We start from the raw sequence: 21,859 nt of genomic DNA, 5'->3' as shown, positions 1-21,859 counted from the left end.
ATAATATTGTCATAAAGAGAGCATGATAGTGTCGAAGAGGGAATTCCATCAGTTACAGATTTATGAAGACAAGCATGTACTACCTTACATTGGCAAGGCAAATGACATATGTTTTGTTACAGATTTATGAAGACACGATTATTTCTTGACTTTTCTAACATGTGGGTCTCATAAATGCGAAGATAGAAAAGTTTTAGAATACTTATCTGGTTCACTTCAATGTGATTAAATCGTTAAGAAAATATTATATAATTTGATGTGATTTAATTGTGGATAGATAAAAAAATAGCTATAAACAAATTAACATGTCATGCTCACTCAACTAACTTATCAAAATTGACCTGTTGAAATTTCATATCATTTCTTAAAAAGAAAAATTGCACTCAAAGTTCTATTAAATTAGACTTCCACCTTTTTTAATTATAAAATAGATATTTCCTTAAATTAAAAAAAAATAGTTTTACATTTTTCTAGGTTAATTTTTTTTCTCTAAAAAAACATTACAGTTTTTTCATATGGTGCTAAATATGTAAAAATTCACTTTAATCTTGATAAAAAAATTATATTTTTGTTTAAAATAGGCAAGTTTCATAATTTTTTTTGTTTATAGATGTAAGACTTATTCAACATCACTATTACTTTATTTTTCGATGCTCTCATAAGTATTCTTTTTTCATATACTAGTTCTCAACTTTAAGATATTTTTTTGGTTACATTTGTTTAAAATCTGTGGGCATTTGGTGTATGAGGAATACTAAAAAACTTGATATGCCAATTTTTTTCATCTCTACTAATGCTCTTTAATTGGTTGTAGCATTGTTCTTGCAAGAAACAGATCTAAAAAAGTGATGAATAATAGTGTTGAAGAATTGTTTGTAACGTTCCATTTAATAGTACAATACTACTAAATGAAACATCACATAGTTGATAATCCATAAGTAGTTAGAGGCAAACACATAACTATTATTACAGTTATCCAAAATAACTATACTCTTATATAACAAGTTCTACGTCAATGTACTTTGAGGAAATAAAAGTTGACCACATAACTACAACCACTTCAAAAGATAAAAGCTAAACCTAACTCCCACAATCCTATATCTATACAGTTTCATCATCTTCCTCCTGAGGTAAACCCACACCTATTTCCTCATCTACTCACACACGTAAAGGTGATCATTGCAAAAAAAGAACAACAAACACAATAAGCACAAACACAAAAGAGGATAAACTAGTTTACAAAAGAAATAAGCACATAACAATTAAACTCTTTTCATCATTGTTGTGGTAAAGGCGTGAATGAACCTTAAACTGAAGACAAAAGTAAAGAAGTATCCCAACCTTAGCAAATAACACTCAAACCAAAATAGTTTTGTCCCTTAACACTCTTATTTATAGGTAAATTGGTTACAATTTTCATAGATACAGATGATCATATATTCTCAAATAATATCTCCTAATTTGGTTTATAGTTACCAAATATGGGAGGGATAACATTTTATCAAGATTCTCCTATATTTCCTCGAATATTTATCATATTTCGTTATTCTAGAATGTTCTTTGACTTTTTGGAGACATCTTTCCACATCTTGGGTTATCGCGTGACTTCTTACTGTGTGACCTTAGTTCTATGGAGACATCCTTCTATGACTTGAACCATCAGTTGGCTTCTTACAGTGACCTCGACTTTATGGAGATTTCATTTTATGACTTGAACTTGTACTATCACATGAATCCTTACAGTGATCTCGGCTCTATGGAGACATCCTTCTATGACTTGAACTTGTACTATCACGTGGATCCTTAAAAGAAACCCGATTCAAGTTTGGTTCTATTTTGCAAGCAGTATTGATTAGGTGGAATATCTAAGATTTATATATATATATATATATATATATATATATATATATATATATATATATATATATATATATATATATATATATATATATATATGCGGTGCCTATGTTGCATGTGTATCAAGGTGGGAACTAATATAAAAGAAGGACAAGGAAGCACAAGGGCAATGCTTCGATGAGCTATAGCAAAATAGTGACAGAACTATAAACAATTTAAGCAAATCTGGGAAATATATCAAGTTGACTACATTATCAACTATAATAATTTTGGAGCTACTGAAATATGTTTTCATCATCTTCACCATTAGTTACTCTATCAATTTAAAAAAAAATTATTCTTTTGTTTTTTATTAATATACCTATTTGAAAAATAAGTTTAAGACTAAAAAATAATTTATCATAATTTAATCAAAAGTTAAAAGACATAACTACTAAAAAAAATTATAATAATCAAGTTACAATTAAAAATCGATTATTAAAAATCACATTGTACATTGTTTCTTCTTCTATATTAACAAAAAATGAATATATAAAAAGGTTATGAGATAAAAAATAATGCTAAATATTAAATAAATAGTTTACTACCAAGTGAGATAAGAGAAAATTACCTTATTTATTTATTTAATAATGAAAGAGAAAATATGAAAAAATATGATAAAAATACAGATTTTATGTCTAACTTTTTTTAATAATAAAAGAAAATAAATAAGTATGAGAGAAGAATACAACATATACAAAATTCATAAGACAATGGGAGAGAAAACAAAAAATATCTTAATAATTTTTTTTTATATATTTGATTTTATGTTTTATTATTTATTATTGTACTTTATAAAATAAATAAAAAATACTTAATTTAATTTTTATTACTTTTGAATACAATATTATTTAATTTAAAAATACAAATAATTTAAAAAATTTAAAAATTTATATAGTTTAAAAAAATTAAATATAAAATAATAAAAAAAATTAGGGAAGGGGGCCGTAGCCCGCTGCCCCTTCCAACCTTCGCCATCGAAAGTAGTTTGATCTGGTATGTATGTATCTATACTTTTATTTATAATTTAAATTGCTAACAAAAAAAATAAAAAGTCAGGATGGCCGAGTGGTCTAAGGCGCCAGACTCAAGTTCTGGTCTTCGTGAGAAGGCGTGGGTTCAAATCCCACTTCTGACATTAATTTTTTTTTTTTTTTTTATAAAACTCAGATTTAATATATTGGAATCACATTCTTGGAAAAGGATTGATATCTTTACCATTTATATAATATAATGTAACGCAAAACTACCGGTGTTAAAATATATGAAGTTGGACAGTTCATTTAAAAAAAGTTTCCCCGATCTAATATCCAGAAAAAAAATCCATACATTTTTTTTAATATCCGAGGGATTTCTATATATATATATATAAAAATACCCAAATTAGAAAGATATGATATAACTTATGTGATTGGATTCCACTAAACTTAATTAGATATTATTATATTATAAATACATATTTCTATATAATTTGGATATGAGAAACTAAGATTAAATTTATTTATTTTAAATTTTGTTTTTTAATGAACTAATACTTAGTTTTAAATATAATAAATAGAATTAACACCATAATATTAATTGATTTTACAAAATGATTATAATAGTCTATGATCCATGCGAATATTTTTTTGTTTTTTTATTTTATTTTTTTTAAATAATAATATAATTGTTATTATATTTATTTAACCATTAAAAATATTAATAATAATATTAATATAAATTATAAATTATAAATTTTTTAAAAGATTAAAATTCTATTTAGCAAAAGTATTTAGTATAACAACTATAATTAAAAAAACATACTTATAATAATAACACCATTATGAATAGTAATAATAAAAATAAAAAATGATACTAATAATAATAATAACAATATTTATGCTATAAATATTATTAATGATAACGCTAAGGTTAATGTCAATTATAATAATCCATAATCCATAATTATATATAAAGATATACATTAAAATACGATCTCGAAGTAGATTAATTTAAGAGGTGTGTCTAACTATAATAATAATAATAATAATAATAATAATAACAAAATATCATTATAATAATATCTCGTAGTGATAAAAATAACAATAATACAATAACTATATATATATATATATATATATATATATATATATATATATATAAAGAGTATACATTTGTTGTGTTCTTTTTTGTTTATACAATTTTATCATCTTAATTATTATGTTAAATTAAAATAATTATTCATAAAAAAAATTATTTGTCCATTTTATCATTTTAATAATTTTAGTAACTATTTTTCTAATTCAAATAATTACAAAGATATAAAAATAAAATGAACAACAAAACAAATAAAAAGTGCAAGTAATTGAGATATGATCCCGTAGTAAATAAATATAAAATGTGTGTTTAACTATAATAATAATAATAATAATAATAATAATAATAGAAATAATAATAATAGATAATAGATAATAATAATAATAACACTAAAATAATATCGCGTAGTGATAAAAATGAGGGATAAGTATGTTTTTCATCCCTGTACTAACATGCTAAATTGGAAATCGTCAAAGTTTATATAAAAATGATCCTTTTACTTTTATAATGAGTGAAAAGTATCTCCATTTATTAAATATTTAATGATTTGGAAAACGACGTAGATGACGTGACAACTTTTTACTTCAACCGTTGTTACTGCAATTAAAACATTTAAAATTTAATTACCACATGTGGTGAATTGTTAAATTTTAAATTATAAAAATCAAGTAATTAAATTTTAATGTTTTAATTGCAGTAACAGCTGTTGAAGTAAAAAAATTGCCACGTCATCTACGTAGTTTGCTAAGTCATTAAATATGTAACACCGTTTAAAATGGAGGATACTTTTCACTCATTATAAAATTAAAAGGGTCATTTTTATATAAACTTTGACAGAGGGATGATTTCCAATTTAACATGTTAATACAGGGATGAAAAACATACTTATCCCTAAAAATAATAATAATAATAATAATAATAATAATACAACTATATATATAAAGAAATATATATATATATATATATATATATATATATAGATAAACATCTTTGGTATCCTTTTTATTTTTTCAGTTTTATCCTCTTAATTGTTATATTTTAAACTTAAATAATTATTTAAAATAAAAAAATTATTTTTCAGTTTTATTATTTTACTAATTTTAGTGACTATTTTTTTTTTTGAATTAAAATAATTATTCAAATGTAAAGATAAATAAACAACAAAACAAATAAAAGAGACAAGTAATCGAACATGATTCATATATAGTAAGTAAATGTTAAATGTGTATGTAACCATAATAATAAAAACAGCAGTAGTAATAATAATAATAATAATAATATTATTATTATTATAATGATTATAGTTCTAATTAATAATAATAGTAGTAATAATAATAATAATGTAATAATAGAAATAATTGTAGTTAATAATGATAATTATAATACTTATAGTTGGTAGTAATATTGATCATAATGATTATACTTGATAACAACAATTATAGTTAATAATCTATAAATATATAGAGAGAGAATTCCCTCTTTTGTCTTCACATTTCATAATTTCAACTTTACCCTTTAGTATGTAATTATTTGTTAATTTTTTAAAAATTAACGGTTACTTTTACAAGTTTTTATAATTCTTTTTTTTTCCTATTCATCAACAATTATTTTCTCCATATATTTCACTTTATTTTTTAAAATATAATTTTATTTTGTTTATTGACTTAATAACATTACAATATCATTCATTACTAATATAATATCATGCATATTCAAAAATTGCGTACACACAGGCACGATGGTGCATTTGTTTACGCTAGTAATAATAATTATTATAATTAGAGCTGATAATAATAATAATAATAATTAGAGTTAAAATTGATAATAATAACAATAATATAAAAATAAAATAATAAATATCATGAAAGTTAGGTTATATTGTTGTAAATGTTATTATTAATGAAATGAAGTTGTAAATTCAGTTTTAAATATAATAAATAAAATTAATATCACAATATGGTACAGTTAATTGATTTTACAAAATAATTATAATATTTTTATTTATTTCAAATATGTTTAGAATAAAAATATAATTGTTATTATATTTATTTAACCATTAAAAATAATAATAATATTAATATAAATTATAAATTATAAAAATTTTAAAAGATTAAAAATATATTTAGCAAAAGTATTTAGTATAATAACGTTCTTTATATTTAAAAAAAAACACTTATACTAATAACATCACTATGAATAGTAATAATAATAATAAAAATAATAATGATACTAATAATAACAAACAAATGATAATAAAAATAATGTTTATGCTATAAACATTAATGTCAATAATGCAAATATCAAGGCTAATGTTGACATACTAATAATCTATAATTATATATAAAGATATATACATCAGCAACAAAACAATTAAAAAGGAAAAATAATTGAAATATAATCTCATAAAGGACAACTAATTGAAATATGATCTCGTAAATAAAATTAAGATGTGTGTCTAAGTATAATAATAATAATATCATTATAATAATATCCCATAATAATAATAATAATAATAATAATAATAATAATAATAATAATAATAATACACTAACTAAATATATAAAGAGATACACATTCCTTCAAAAGGACCCGGGTTCAAATCTTACAAAAGTCAATTAGTTTTTATTTTTTCATTTATTTCTATTACATATTAAGAAAATAAGATACTACCAAAATTACTACATTGTCTATTGTCTTTTATTGACAAGTGTCCTAAAAATTAATTTTTTCGTCATTTTAAAACTCAGGTACAAAAGGACTTGGGTTCAAATCCGTCAATTTGTTTTTATTTTTTCATTTATTTCTTACATATTTAGAAAAAATATACTACCAAAATTACTACATTACCCATTATCTTTTATTGACAAGTGTGTTAAGAATTTTTTTTTTTTCATTTTAAAATTCAGGTACAAAAAGACATGGGTTAAATCCTATAAAAGTCTCGTTTATTTACGATTTCAACTACAATATTAATTATAAGTAATATTATTATTTTAATATTTTTATAAGTTTTATTATTTGTAATTATTAATAATAATATTATTATAAATATTATTTTTAGTGATAATAATAAAGTTCTAACCAATATTATAATAATAATAATATTATTATTATTATTATTAATATTATTATTATATGTTACTATTCTATATTATTAGTATTATTAGTATTATTAACATTATTAATATTAAAGTTATTAATGTTATTAGTAATATTAGGTAATATACTAATTTTATTATTATATATTATTGATACAAGAAAAGAAGTACTAGAAAAATTATTATTGTTATTATTAATATTATTATTGTTATCATTGTTATTAATAATTATTATCATTATTAGGAATTATAATTAAGAACTATGATTATTATATTATTATAATTACTATCATATCTAATTTAAAAAATTGGCATTCCGAAAATATTGTTATTAACCATAATAATTATTATTACTATTAACTAGCATAAACATAAGCGTTATCGTGTCTGTGTGTATTAAATATATGTGATATTACATTAGTAGATGATGATATTGTAATGTTATTAAGTTAACATATAAAATAAAATTAATTATATTTATTAAAAATAAAGTGAAATAGGCCAGAAAAAGATAAGAGGATAACCGTTGATAAATAAAGAATAATAGAAGAAGCAGAGATAGACCATTTTATAAAAAGTTTGTAAAAATAACGGTCAATTTTCAAAAAGTTAATAAATAATTATATTTTAAAAGGTAAATTTAGTATTTTGAAATGTGAACACAAAAGAGAAAATCTCTTTATATATTGTTATAGATATTATTTTAATTATCCATAATTGTTATTATTATTATTATTATTTCTATTATTATTATTATTATAGTTAAACACACATCTTAATTTTATTTACTACAGATTTATATTTCAATTATTTGTCTTTTCTATTTGTTTTGTTGCTGATGTATATCTTTATATATAATTATAGATTATTATCGTTAATATTAACCATATTATTAACATTGACATTAGTATTTATAGCATAGACATTATTATTATTATTATTATCATTAGTTTGTTATTATTGGTATTATTATTATTATTATTATCAATATTCATAGTGATGTTATTATAAGTGTTTTTTTAAGGTTAAAATACCTTTTTGGTCTCAATTTTCGTCAATTTTTTTCAAATAAGTCCTAATTTTGGTTTTGTGTTCAAATAGGTATCAATTTTCATCAATTTTGTTCAATTGGGTCCTTTTTTCCTAACACCATTTAAAGTTTAAATCATTAAGGCCATGAACAGTGACTGTCACGTGTCACTTCGAGGTTTTTTGAATTTTTTTATTTTTTTATTTTCTTTTTTATTTTTATTATTTTTAATTTTTTTTTAAATGTACACGTGTCAACCCAGGAGCGTGCCACGTGTCACTTAGTGGTTTTTTTTAATTTTTTTTTTAAATTTTTGTTAAATAGATTTTTAATCTTTTAAAAATTTTAGAACTTATAGTTTATATTAATTTTATTATTAGTATTTTTAATGGTTAAATAAACATAATAACAATTATATTATTATTCTAAAATGATTTGAAATAATAAAAAAGTTGTGCATACAAACCTCACCTTAAAAGTTGGTTTGATGGTGTTGAGTTAGGCTTAAAGTCCACTTCTTACATAGTATCAAAGCTATTGTTTAAAAAAGTCTATCTTAGCAAGATTTATTGGACATTCTGTTTCACCCGTCATCAAACCGCTACCAGACCATCCATTTCTAGACACACGCACGAGATATATATACCTCGGCATGAGTGAGTGTTTTGGAATTTTCACATCGACTATAGATAAGATAATTTCATAGTATATAAGTAGAGTGCAAGCCTCACCTTAAAAGCTGGTTTCGTGGGGTTTGTGGGATTGAGCTAGGCTTAAAGTCCACTTCTTACCACACATGGGTCATACGCTATTTTAATTATTTCATAAAATTAATTAACTGTACCATATTGCAATATCAATTTTATTTATTATATTTAAAAGTTAATTTACTACTTCATTACTTTAATAATAATATTTGCAATCGTATAACTTAATTCTCATTATGGTTATTATTCTATTGATATATATCTTTTAATATATAATTATAGATTATTCTTTTAAAAATTTAAAAATTTATAATTTATATTAATATTATTATTAGTATTTTTAATGGTTAAATAAATATAATAAAAATTATATTATTATTCTAAAAAGATTTGAAATAAACAGAAACAAAAAAGTGTATATAGACGCATGAAGAATAGGCTATTATAATTATTTCGTAAAAATCAATTAACTGCATTATATTTTTATTATATTTAAAATTGAAATTACTATCGTATCACTTAAATTTACTACTTCATTATTTTAGTAATAACATTTACAATAATATAACCTAATAACATTTCATTACATAATATTTTCACTGCTTTATTATTTTAATATTCAAAATAAAAAAATACAACCCGTGCGTACGCACATGTCAATCTACTAGTTATATGTACAGATATATACATCAGCAACAAAATAATTAAGAAGGACAACTAATTGAAATATGATCTTGTAGTAAATAAAATTAATATGTGTGTCTAACTATAATAATAATAATAATACCATTATAATAATATCCTATTGTGATAATAACAATAATAATAATAATACACTAACTAAATATATAAAGAATATATAAAGAGATACACATTTTTTATGTCCTTTTTTTGTTTTTATAATTTTATTCTCTTAATTATTATTTATTAAATTTAAATAATTATTCATAATAAAAAATTATTTGTTAGTTTTATCATTCTACTAATTTTAGTAATTATTTTTTTTTCAATTCAAAAAATACAAAGAATAGAGATGAAATGAATAACAAAACAAATACAAAAAGCAAGTAATTGAAATATGATCTCGTAGTAAATAAAGGTGAAATATGTGTCTAACTATAATAATAATAATAATAATAATAATAATAATAATAATAATAATAATAATACCACTATAATAATATCGCGTAGTGATAAAAAAAATAATACTAATACTACTACTAATAATAATATTAATATTAATATTAATACAACTACATATATAAAGAGATAAACATCTTGGGTGTCCTTTTTATTTTATCAATTTTATCCTCTTAATTATTATATTTTAAATTTAAATAATTATTTATAATAAAAAATATTTTTCAGTTTTATTATTTTACTAATTTTAGTAACTATTTTTTTAAATTGAAATAATTATTCAAATGGAAAGGTAAATGAACAACAAAACAAATAAAAATGACAAGTAATAGAAACATGATTCCTACATAGTAAGTAAAAGTAAAATGTGTATCTAATAATAATAATAATAATAATAATAATAATAATAATAATAACTATTATAATAATTATAGTTCTTAATAATAGTAATATAATAATAAAAATAATGATAATAATATTTATAATTGATATTAATAATGATTATTAATTATAGTTGATAATAATAACTCGTAACAAATCTTGACCAATAATTTTTAGGAGCCAAAATAACTTATAGTAAAAAATTTTGAACTCATTAATAATTTATTCGGAATAAAAATCTCCAGTTATTTCTTTTTGAATGTAAATAACCATATTGTGTTTAAGAAATTCATCTTTCATCTTATTCTGAATTTTGTTTTGATAATCTTCGTTGTAGTAAATGAAACATTAAGAATTAAGTAAAATGAATTAGATAATCAATTAAGTAAAATATCTTTAATTTTTTTGTTTTTGTAAAAAATTGACATAATTCAATAATGGTCGATAAATCCTTCAAATTTGAATGAGTATGAACATCAACAATGAAATATTGGAGTAAAATTTTAAACTAATCACATATTTATCAATATACCTATTTTTATTTTAAGTTTAAGACAAAAAAATAATTTATCATAATTTAATAAAAATTGAGACGTAATTACTAACAAAAATATATAATAGTAATAATATTATATATTACAAATAAGAGTAATAACTTTACTACTAATAATGTTAATAAACTAATAGTAATAATATATAATAGTAACATATAATAATAATAACAATTATTATTATTATTATTATTATAATACTAATACTTGTTATAGTTTTACTACTATCACTTTAAATAATATTTATAGTAATAATATTATTAATGATCAGAAATACTAATACTTATAAAAATACTACAAATAATAATATTATTTATAATTAATATTATAGTTGAAATCATAAATAAATGAAAAAATAAAAATAAATTGACTTTTGTAGGATTTGAATCTGGGTCCTTTTGTACCAGAGTTTTAAAATGACGAAAAAACTAAATTTTATGACACGTGTCGATGAAAAAAAATGGGTAATGTAGTAATTTTGGTAGTATCTTTTTTTCTTAATATGTAATAGATTTATATTAAAAAATTTAATATAATTGTTGTTATATTTGAATAAATTATTTATATAATTATATTTTACTTTATATAATTAATATAATTATTGTTATATTATTAATAATAATAGGTTATACTAATAATATAATAATAATAATAATGAGATTAAAAAATAATAGTTAGATACAAATTTGTTAATTTTAAATTATAAATTAGTAATGAGTATAATGAAATATTATTGTTATATGATTAAAATAAATGATTATAATTTTGAGTTATATATTGTATTAAAATGAAATGTTTATGTATGATTGTGGTCTTTATTAAAGTAAAATGTAGATATATTGTGTAATATGATTCCGTACAAAATAAATATAACATGAAATTGATGTTATAATTTTTAAATAAAAACACATGTAGATATAAATACATGTATATTATATTCAAATAAAATGCGTATGCACGTAGTCCAGGGGCATGCCATCATAATGACCAAGGATCCAACATTTTTAAAATTTTTATAATTAATATATAATTTTTAATATATTTTTTAAAAATGTAATATTTTTAATATATTTTATATAATTGATATTCTAATTTTTTTATACATTTATATTTATATATAAAAGAAAAGTAATTTTTTTATTGTCCACGTTTATTTTTTTAATTTTATCTTTTAAATATTTGTTTAACTTAAAATAATTATTTTATTAATATTATATGATTATTTGTTTAATTTAACATTTTTTTATTTAGCTGTTTTTTTAACATAATATTATAAATGAAAATTAATTATAATAAAAGTATAAAAATTATTATATTTAATTTTATAACAATATAATTATTTTATTATTTTTTATTATCATAAAAAAAAATATTTTTACTAATTTATATAACAATTTTGGGATTATTCTATTGGTTCTTATTTTCATTCAAAAATATCAAGATTGTCTTCTAGATCTTCTAAATCTCAATTTGATCTCGATTTTTGAAAAGATGCAATTTGCTTTTTTCTTGTCAAATCTCTTAATCAGATCAATGTTTTTTTATCAAAATTGAAGTTGTGAGTAATGATGATTTGCTTTGTTGGTGTAATAGACATAATCCTAGTGTCAATTTTGATGAAAAATTTGAGCTTAATTTTAAGAACTTTAACGAAAAAAGACTAACACTACTAAAAAATTCATATTTCTTACATATTTTGTTTTGAAATTTTTTTCGTAGATAATACTTACAAATTTTGTCGTGAAAAATAATTTACAAGAAATTGCTTTGCAAAATATTTTGTATAAAACACTTTTCGCAACAAGTTTTTTAGGAAATACTTGTAAATTTTATAATTTTGTAAGAAATGATTATCCACGAAAGAATTACATGCCAAGAAAAATGCCATCTAATATGAGAATTTTTAATAGTGTAAATTGCATCAATTTTTAAAGAATCAAGACTAAATTGAGACTAAAAAAAAGAAAAACTAGAGGATCAACTTAACATTTTTGAACGAAAAAAAGGATCAAAAGAGTAATTCAACTAAAATTTTGACACCCTCAATATATTGGTTGAAGATCCACCATTGACATCGTTATTAGAGTAAAATGTAGGCATATTAGGTAATATAGTCCCGTATAAATTAAATACAACATGAAATTGATGTAAATTTTTTTAAATAGAAACACATGTAGATATAAACACTTGCATGCTATCACTACAAAAAAAACTGAAATTATCGACGGAATTTTACCGACAGATATGTTTTAGTCGAAAAATTTGAATTACCGACGGATTTTACCGATGGATTTTAAAAATTTCAATTACCGACAAAAATATATATTAAAGTGAATTACGTACCCACAAGTCATTATTATTGTAAAATGTAGACATATTGTGTAATATGATCCCGAACAAAATAAATACATTATGAAATTGATGTTGATTTTTTTAAATAGAAACACATGTATATTATATTAAAATAAAATACGCACTAGGGCAAGAAAGGGTTTTGATAACGGTTATTGTTGCCCTTTTATCACGATTCTAGAACGGAGGCATATTCTAGCGAGGCAAAAAAGGGTCAACTTTTGGCTTTGGTTGCCAACCGAAGTAAAAAATTCCGCATTCTGGTTCGGTTCAGCTGACAACCGAAGCCATGCATCCTCTTCTTCCCCTTAAACCTTAGGTAGACTTACCCACCGCGACGCCGTCACACGTTGATGCACAACACTTCATTTGCGTCCACCATCAACCAACCAGAGCACGAGCTTCATTACTTGCAACGAAAAACGTTATCCCTTCACTATAGTGTTGGACAAAACAATGCAGCAACTCCGCTGTTAACCACGCAAAAATGCATCTGCATCGCAAAAAAAAAAATGTAAAACAAAAAAAAAAGAGGAATCACATTTTTCAACTAACCACCACATAGAGCAGAGGTGGTCGGAATAATGGCAGGTGGTGTGCTAGAATAGTAGTAGAGGTGGTGCGCATCGGAACAAGAACAACACAGTGGTTTTGCAGCGTTTTTGGAAAAGAACGAACGAGCAAGACGAATAGTGGCATTCACGATTTTTGAACCCTAAATAAAACTTATGGTCTCGATTCAATTTTTAACCAAGGAAAAAAACTTATGGCCTCGGTTCAATTTTTAACCGAGACAAAAACCCCTTTTTGGCATCGGTTTCCTTTTAACCGAGGCCAAAAACAATTTTGCTAGTGGTAAATTTGGAATAATTAGCAAGTTTTTGGCTTTGGTTTAAAATAAACGAAGCATATAAGGACATTTGGCCTCCGTTATTTTTGAATCGAGGCAAAAAAACCTATTTTGTTCGGGTATGCACTGAACCGAGGAAGAAAAGTTGGTGAAAGTTTCAAAAATGTTATCGCCTTGTTATATGCTCTGGTTTCGCAAAAACCGAAGCATATAATGCATAGCAAAATCGTGAATTTGCACTAGTGATGTATGCACGGGTCATTGCTAAATTAAAATTTAGGCATATTATGTAATATAGTCTTGTACAAAATAAATACAACATAAGATTGATGTTAATATTTTCAAATAGAAACATATGTAGATAAAAACACATGTATATTACATCAAAATGAAATACATATGCATGAATCGTTGTTAAAGTAAAATGTAAACATACGATGTAATATGGTCCCGTATAAAATAAATATACATAAAATTGATGTTAAAATATTTAAATAAAAATACATGTGTATTATATTAAAATAAAATGTGTATGTAAGGGTTGTTATTAAAGTAAAATGTAGACATATTCTGTAATAAAGTCCCATATGACAATAAATATAGCATGAAATTGATGTTATAATTTTTAAAAAGAAACATATGCAAATATAAATAATAATAATAATAATAATAATAATAAAATAAGTAATAATACTAATACTAATAATAATAATAATAATAATAATAATATTAAATCATAAAAATGATACAATAATTAATTAATGATGTTTAATAAAACAATAGTTTTATGATCCCGTCAAAAACAAATATATGCTGAATTTTGTAAATAGAAAAGCATGTACAAATGTACACAAACAAAAATATATAGAATCATATACATATATATTTTTCTAATGATAAATATTAAGATTAAAAAATAACATTTATATACAAATTTGTTTATGCTAATTAATTCAACAATTAAATTTTATGCTATTGTTAGTAATATTAAGTATTCAAAATATCACTTACATAATTTATTTTAACTTATATAATATAGTATCTAAAAATATATAAATATTTGTTTTTATATAATATATCTATAAATTTAACTTATGAATATATATATATATATATATATATATATATATATATATATATATATATATAAAATTAAAATAAAATATTGAACTGATTAAATATAAATCCATGTATTCATTATTCTCTTCCCTTCTCTTTGCATTAATTGTCTTTATTATAATGTCAACGCAAAAAGATTATCAAATATCTACAGACTTTATTCAAATGTCTATTGGCAGTCAAAAGAATCTCGAGTCAAGCTAGGAGTGGCTTGTGAAAGAGTACATGATTTGAGCTAAAGTGGCTTGAGAAAGCATATTTATGCGTACTTTGTAGCGTGAGTCTGCATTGTGAAACTTAACTCGTTAGTCAACAACATAGTCTATGTAATCAAATGAAGTAATATAAAAATATTAAGTATCTTCTCATTCGTTTAAACTTTATCGCATATCAATATTAAAAAAACTCATATTTCATGTAAATTTCATTTTGATTTTTTTTTTTAAAAAAATACTTACAAATTTAGATGTAAAAAAAAATTTACAATAAATTGCTACCAATTTTCTTATAAAATATTTTGTATAAAACATTTTTCGTAACAAATTTTGTAAGAAATACTTGCAAATTTTATAATTTCGTAGAAAATGATTACCCACGAAGGAATTACCTACCAACTAAAATTCTTAGAAAAAACGGTAGAAAAAAAATTTTTCTTACAAATTTTCTTAACAAATTTGTAAGAAAAATTTTATGTAATATGAGAATTTTTAGTAGTGTATGATTTAATTAATTGAAAAAGGAAGCAAAACCTTGAACTACAAAAGATGGGAAAATGTCTCATTCCTTGTTTAAAACCTTTTTAGTATTGTTTGAGATTTCAATTATAGACAATATGGAAAAAATATGCCAAAATTTAAAAACATAATTTAACCCTCTCTTCTTGTATTGTTTCTTATTTTTCACAAGAATAGTGAAAGAAACAATGTAATACTAATTACAAATCACTCTAAAGAAAATGACAAATAAAGAAAGAAAGAAAAATATGGATATCCGTTAGAGGTTCACAATTACAACTAACTAACATAATCAAATGTGTACTATATTGTTGGGTTGATTAAAAGATTACATCTTGAAAAGTCCTTCATCACTTAGGATAAGCAATAGATCGGATGATAATGATTATATAATACACTCTAAATTCATGATTTTATATGTCCCAAATCAAGTACACTTTAAGTTTGTATTTAATTTTTTCTATACTTTTCATAAGAGTGTTGTAAGGTATGGGTTAAATTCTTACTTTAAAGAGTGTAAATGTAATTAGGTTCAAAGGACATTAAATAGTTGTCCATATGTTATAAAATTTTCAGTATTATTCTCTAGTTGTTATTAGATATAGTTATGATTTTTTAGGATCGTGAAGTTTCCACATTATATATTATTTCTTTATTGTGAAAGTAATTCTCAGGAGTAAATGTTGATGTTGTTGGTGATGACGCATTTTTTTTCCGTCATATATAAATTGTTAGTTTACCAAATGACGTACTAAGTTACTGGACGATCCAACTATCATACGCGCTGACAAGAGTTAGACAACCCCTCGCTTATAAGTATTAGACAATCCAATAAATAGTTGTCTCCAACCATAATACTTTTAATCCTACAAATAGTTAAATACAACAAGACTTACATTTATAGTTTTAACTATTTGAACTTTTTATTTTAAATTTATGTAAATTAAATAAAAAAGTTTGACATCTCTAAAAATGAAATTGTACTGCATGACCCATCAACACCTCCAACCTTCAGCCCAAGGATAAGTGGTCGAAGGCCGATCGCTACAGGCAGACTATCCAATAGTTGGGATCAAGGTTGTGAACTTTGTTGATGTGACAATTTCTCTGGAGTGATTTTAGGGAGCTCACAACCAAGCGGTCCTAAGGACAAGCAGCTGAAGGACACCCGCAACGGTAGGTGTCCTGGTGATAGTGATAAGTAATTGAAAATCACACTGATAAGCTTCCTAGTGTGAATGTCGGCAAACACATGGCTGATCGGGGTACGAACGCTCAGTGACGTCAGTCAAGCAGACCAAAAAGATAACATCTGAAATTAAAGTAAAATAAGTCAGTAATCAAGTTTAAAAAGCAATTGAGCCTTGATTAAGAAAAATCCTAATCACAGCCCATATAAAAAACTATAAATAGGGGTTCAAGATAAGTTGGTAAGGACTTTTTACCTCACATTTATTACAACATTAATTGCATATTCCTGAACAGACTTAAGCATCGAAGCCTAATTGACAAGTACCTTGATTACTCGGGAAACCGAACAGGAGAACACATAGTGGATTTAAATGGAGAAATTGCAAGGAGAAGAAGGGAGATTGACTGAAGACTAATTGAGTGTTTTAGATAGGTGCTTGGTTCCTATACCCGAAACATGCGTACTGTATGACCCATCAACACCCCCAATCGTTCGGCCCAAGGATAAGCGGCCAAAGGTGGCCCACTATAGGAGAACTATCCAACGGTTGAGATCAAGGTTGTGAAATTTGTTGATGTGGCAATTGCTCCGGAGTGATTTTAGGGAGCCTACAACCGAGCGGCCCTAAGGACAAGCGGCCAAATTATGCCCACAATGGCTAATGTACCTAGCGATAAGTAATTGAAAATCACTCTAATACCCTTCTTAGTGTGAGTGTCGGCAAACACATGGCCGATCGGGGTGCGAATGCTCAACGACGTCATTCGGGCAGACCAAAAAGATAACATCTGAAATTAAAGTAAAATAAGTCAGTAATAAAGTTTAAAAAGCAATTGGTCCTTGATTAAGAAAACCCTAATCATAGGCCCATATCAAAAACTATAAATAGGGGCCCAAGGTAAGTTTGTAAAGACTTTTTACCTCGCATTTATTACAATATTAATTACAAACACCCGAATAGACTTAAACTGACTTAAACATCAGAACCTAATTGACAGGTACCCCGATCGCCCAAGAAACCGAATGGGAGAACACATAGTGGATTGAAAAGGAGAAATAGTAAGGAGAAGAAGGGAGATTGAGTTAAGATTAATTGAATGTTTTAGATAGGTGCTTGGTCCGTATTCCTAAAACAGAAATCTTAGATGGTTGCCTACCCCAAGAGAACAACCTCAAGGCAATTACATAAAATAAGTTATACTCAATTTCTGGCTTTCTCACCTGAAAAAATTAACTTACCCAAAACTATTTATATTTGACAGTTGGAGGGACTAATAAAAAAATTAAAGAAAAGGTCGATATCTAGTTTTTTTTTATTTAGTAAATAAGTGACTCAATTTATTCTAATTCCAATGAAGTAGTAATTTCTACTGTAGAAGCAGTACACAATTCTGCAGAGATGATAAATTTTCGTTAAGCATCTCTCTTTGAACATAGAATGCTGGTCTTTTAGGTAAAGACACTCTTTCACTCTTGTTTGTCAACATTGATATAACATCAGACATTGTAGGTCTATCATTTGCATAATGTTCAACACATAGAAGACCGGCATGAATACACCTCTGCACATCATCAGAATCTAATGACTCCATTAATGATGGATCCACTGATTCAACACACTTGTCATCTTTCCATAATTCCCATACCTGTAAGTATTTTAGAAATTAGATATAGACTATCATGCCAAAAAACAAACTCATCATAGCTTATCTTACGTACATGTCCAACTAGATTTATTGGGTGGTCATGATCATAAAAGCTGGTGTTTTTCCGTCCACTGACTATTTCAAGCAACAACACTCCAAAGCTATATACATCAGACTTTGTCGAGAAAACTCCTTCCATAGCATATTCTGGAGACATATAACGACTGCAAGAAATATTAGATGAAAAATATTTTTATTTACACATTAATACAAAAATGTAACCGAGTTTAGCAAGCTCACTATGTCCCAACAACTCTGTTCGTATTTGATATGGAGTCTTGTTGGGTAAACATTCTAGCCATTCCAAAATCTAAAATTTTTGGATTCATGTTCTCATCAAGAAGTATGTTACTAGTTTTCAAGTCTCTGTGTATCACTTTGAGTCCCGAATACTTGTGAAGATACAATAATCCTTGAGCAATTCGTTGTATTATGTTGAACCGCTTATTCCAATCTAGTAATTTGCTTCTTGTACACTCTTTTCCATGCTCATAGAGTAGTGATATGTACGTTAGAATGTATACTATACAAATGTAAAAAGCAAAAATGACTTTTTTTCATGATGTTAAGCATGAGTAATTATAGTAAATATATCATGAAAACCAATTGCATTTGAGTAAGATCAATGTTCACCTATATGTGTTTGGATAGCTGGATAATAATGAAAACAAATTTTATCTGTTTGTCATCCAAAACAACATTCGATTATCATTAACATATTTCTCACCGAAAAGATAGAAATCCAAGCTTTTATTGGGTATATACTCGTAAATCAGAATCTTCTCTTCTTCATGAATGCAACAACCAAGTAGTTGAACAAGATTCATGTGCTGAAGTTCGCATATAAGTGTTAGTTCATTTTTGAACTCCACAATTCCTTGTGCAGAACTTCTTGAAAGTCTTTTTACGGCAAACTCCTCTGTTGGTAAGGTTCCCTTTTGAAATGAGAACACAAGGTGATTAGTCCTCTGAAGCAAAGTTATGAATGCATAAGTTTTGTAGTTTAAATCACCTTATAAACTGGTCCAAAACCTCCCTGTCCTAACTTGTTTTCATGTGAGAATCCATTTGTGGCTGCCATAACCAACGTATAATCGAATACTTTTAAACCGTGTCCCTTTTTCAAATCATTTCGAAAATCGTCGATTAGAGATAATTTCACCCCCATTTGTTTCCTTTTCTTCTCTGTTAAGATGAAAATGAGAAATACTAAGATACGGAAAAATGATCGGGAGATTGTATTCAAGAATGAGTTTGAAGTATTTAACTACCTTGAAGAACATGTTTTCATTTCTTTATGGCTAACAATAGAACGGATGCGCTTGTTATCAGTAAAGTAGTTGCTATTATTGTAGTTATCCATATCCACCTTTTTGTACCTGCATACAATAATTTAAAATCTTCCGGTCAATTATTAATTTTATGGCTTTATAATTATTTCAAGTTCATTGTTAAGCGTTGTAGCATATGACTGTATTGTGTTTCTATTCGGAGATCAAAGACTGTAAAAATAAGAGAAAATTATCAGCGCAGTTCCCTGTAGAACCACACCGAAGTTGTACAAACAAAGAAATGCTCAAGAACTATTCATGCTTCTTAAAGGAGCTATGCAATTTAGGGAATGATTGGAATGATTAGAAATGAAACTTCTTTTTTGTCTATGAAAAATGAAACGAAGTTTGCATTAGACCTACCGTGATGATGAGGGGTTATGTTCCCTTTGTTCTCCAGTATGTAAAAGTCAAAACCCGAAACAGTGCCATCAACTATATAATCTTTGGATGAATTCCAATGATAGAATTCATAGCATCACCAGGCTTTAAACTGTTGTCTGCTGCGAGAACAACACAAGCAGTCCAGCACAACCACAAGTGCATGAAAGCAAACAGTAGTTTTTGTAGGATAAGCCCCATAACAATGCTTGAAATATGGAAAGACTAATCTGCAAGAAGTGGCTTTCGAAGGGATGGGAGTGTGATATTATCCATATTTATTTTTGTTCAAAATCTTTTATATTATCCATTTTTTTCCAACCGTAGTTGAAAATAAGTGACTTATCTTAATTATTTTAGATGTTAGTATTTTTCAAGGACAGTTATATTTTGACTACTAAATTTAGACAACTTTCTCTTACAGATGGTGACATATTCTAATTGGTTTTAAAATATTGAGAATGAAAAAAATGAAAAAATGAAAATCCATTTAGAGAATAACATTTATGATTGTAAGAGAAAGTTGTCAAAAAATCATTTTACATTTTTCAATGCACCAGAAAACAAACTTTATAAAACATAATGTGAAGTGAGGTTCTCATATTGATTTTGTAAAAGAAATTATAAGGCTATTTTTACATAATAATCACACACACACGCACGCACACACGCACGCACGAACACACACACACACATTTATAGACACACACACACACACACACACACATATATATATATATATATATATATATATATATATATATATCTAATACTATATACAATTATGAACTAACAAAGAGTAACTTTTTCAATATTTTAATCTTTCTGAATCATTTGCATTCAAATTTTTCTTTCTACAATAGGAAAAAATGACTACGTGTCATCTTCTCAGAATTTTCAAGATAAAAAAATAAATCAAAAATAAAACAATCTCACACCTTTTGTTCTCACTCTCCGTATCCCACACATAATATCATCTCTTTCAAACTTCTCTCTCTTTCTCAAACCTCTTTAGCTTCTTCTCTGTCTTCCTCAAACCTTTTCATTGTCTTCTCTCTCTTTCTCAAACCTCTTCAGAGCTTCTTCTCTCTCTTTCTCAAACCTCTTCAGCTTCTTCCTCTATTTCTGAATCACTCACACACAACACCATGGCGAACACCAAATCTTCAGCTTCTTCTCAACCTTCCTCTTTTCTCTATTTTTCTCACGCGCAAACAACACCTCTTCATCTTCCTCTTTTTCGCTTTTTCAAATGAGAAGATCTGAATATATAGTTTTTTTAAGCAGATATGAAGATGTTGTATCTCTTTTTTCG

At 24.7% G+C, this 21,859-nt stretch overlaps 1 non-coding gene and 1 pseudogene across 2 annotated transcripts; one reads left to right on the top strand and one right to left on the bottom strand.

Moving 5' to 3' along the window:
* Positions 1 to 2,950: 2,950 nt before the first annotated feature.
* Positions 2,951 to 3,034, top strand: TRNAL-CAA (transfer RNA leucine (anticodon CAA)). Its single transcript has one exon. It is a non-coding gene; the product is annotated as a tRNA-Leu (tRNA).
* Positions 3,035 to 18,455: 15,421 nt separating this feature from the next.
* LOC114169235 (G-type lectin S-receptor-like serine/threonine-protein kinase At1g67520) lies at positions 18,456 to 21,694 on the bottom strand (annotated as a pseudogene). The gene is made up of 8 exons (XR_014986598.1): positions 21,647 to 21,694; positions 20,527 to 20,641; positions 20,104 to 20,211; positions 19,845 to 20,017; positions 19,560 to 19,767; positions 19,073 to 19,310; positions 18,846 to 18,996; positions 18,456 to 18,772 (listed from the first exon to the last, which is right to left on the bottom strand). The product of XR_014986598.1 is annotated as a G-type lectin S-receptor-like serine/threonine-protein kinase At1g67520 (transcript).
* Between the last annotated feature and the right edge of the window lie 165 nt (positions 21,695 to 21,859).

This window comes from Vigna unguiculata, chromosome 11 (genome assembly GCF_037176805.1).
Source record: "Vigna unguiculata cultivar grain cowpea cultivar isolate G323 ecotype 2 chromosome 11, ASM3717680v1, whole genome shotgun sequence".
Classification (NCBI taxonomy): domain Eukaryota; kingdom Viridiplantae; phylum Streptophyta; class Magnoliopsida; order Fabales; family Fabaceae; genus Vigna; species Vigna unguiculata.
Note: the sequence above shows the minus strand (reverse complement) of the source record. Positions and strands in the feature narration are given on the sequence as shown.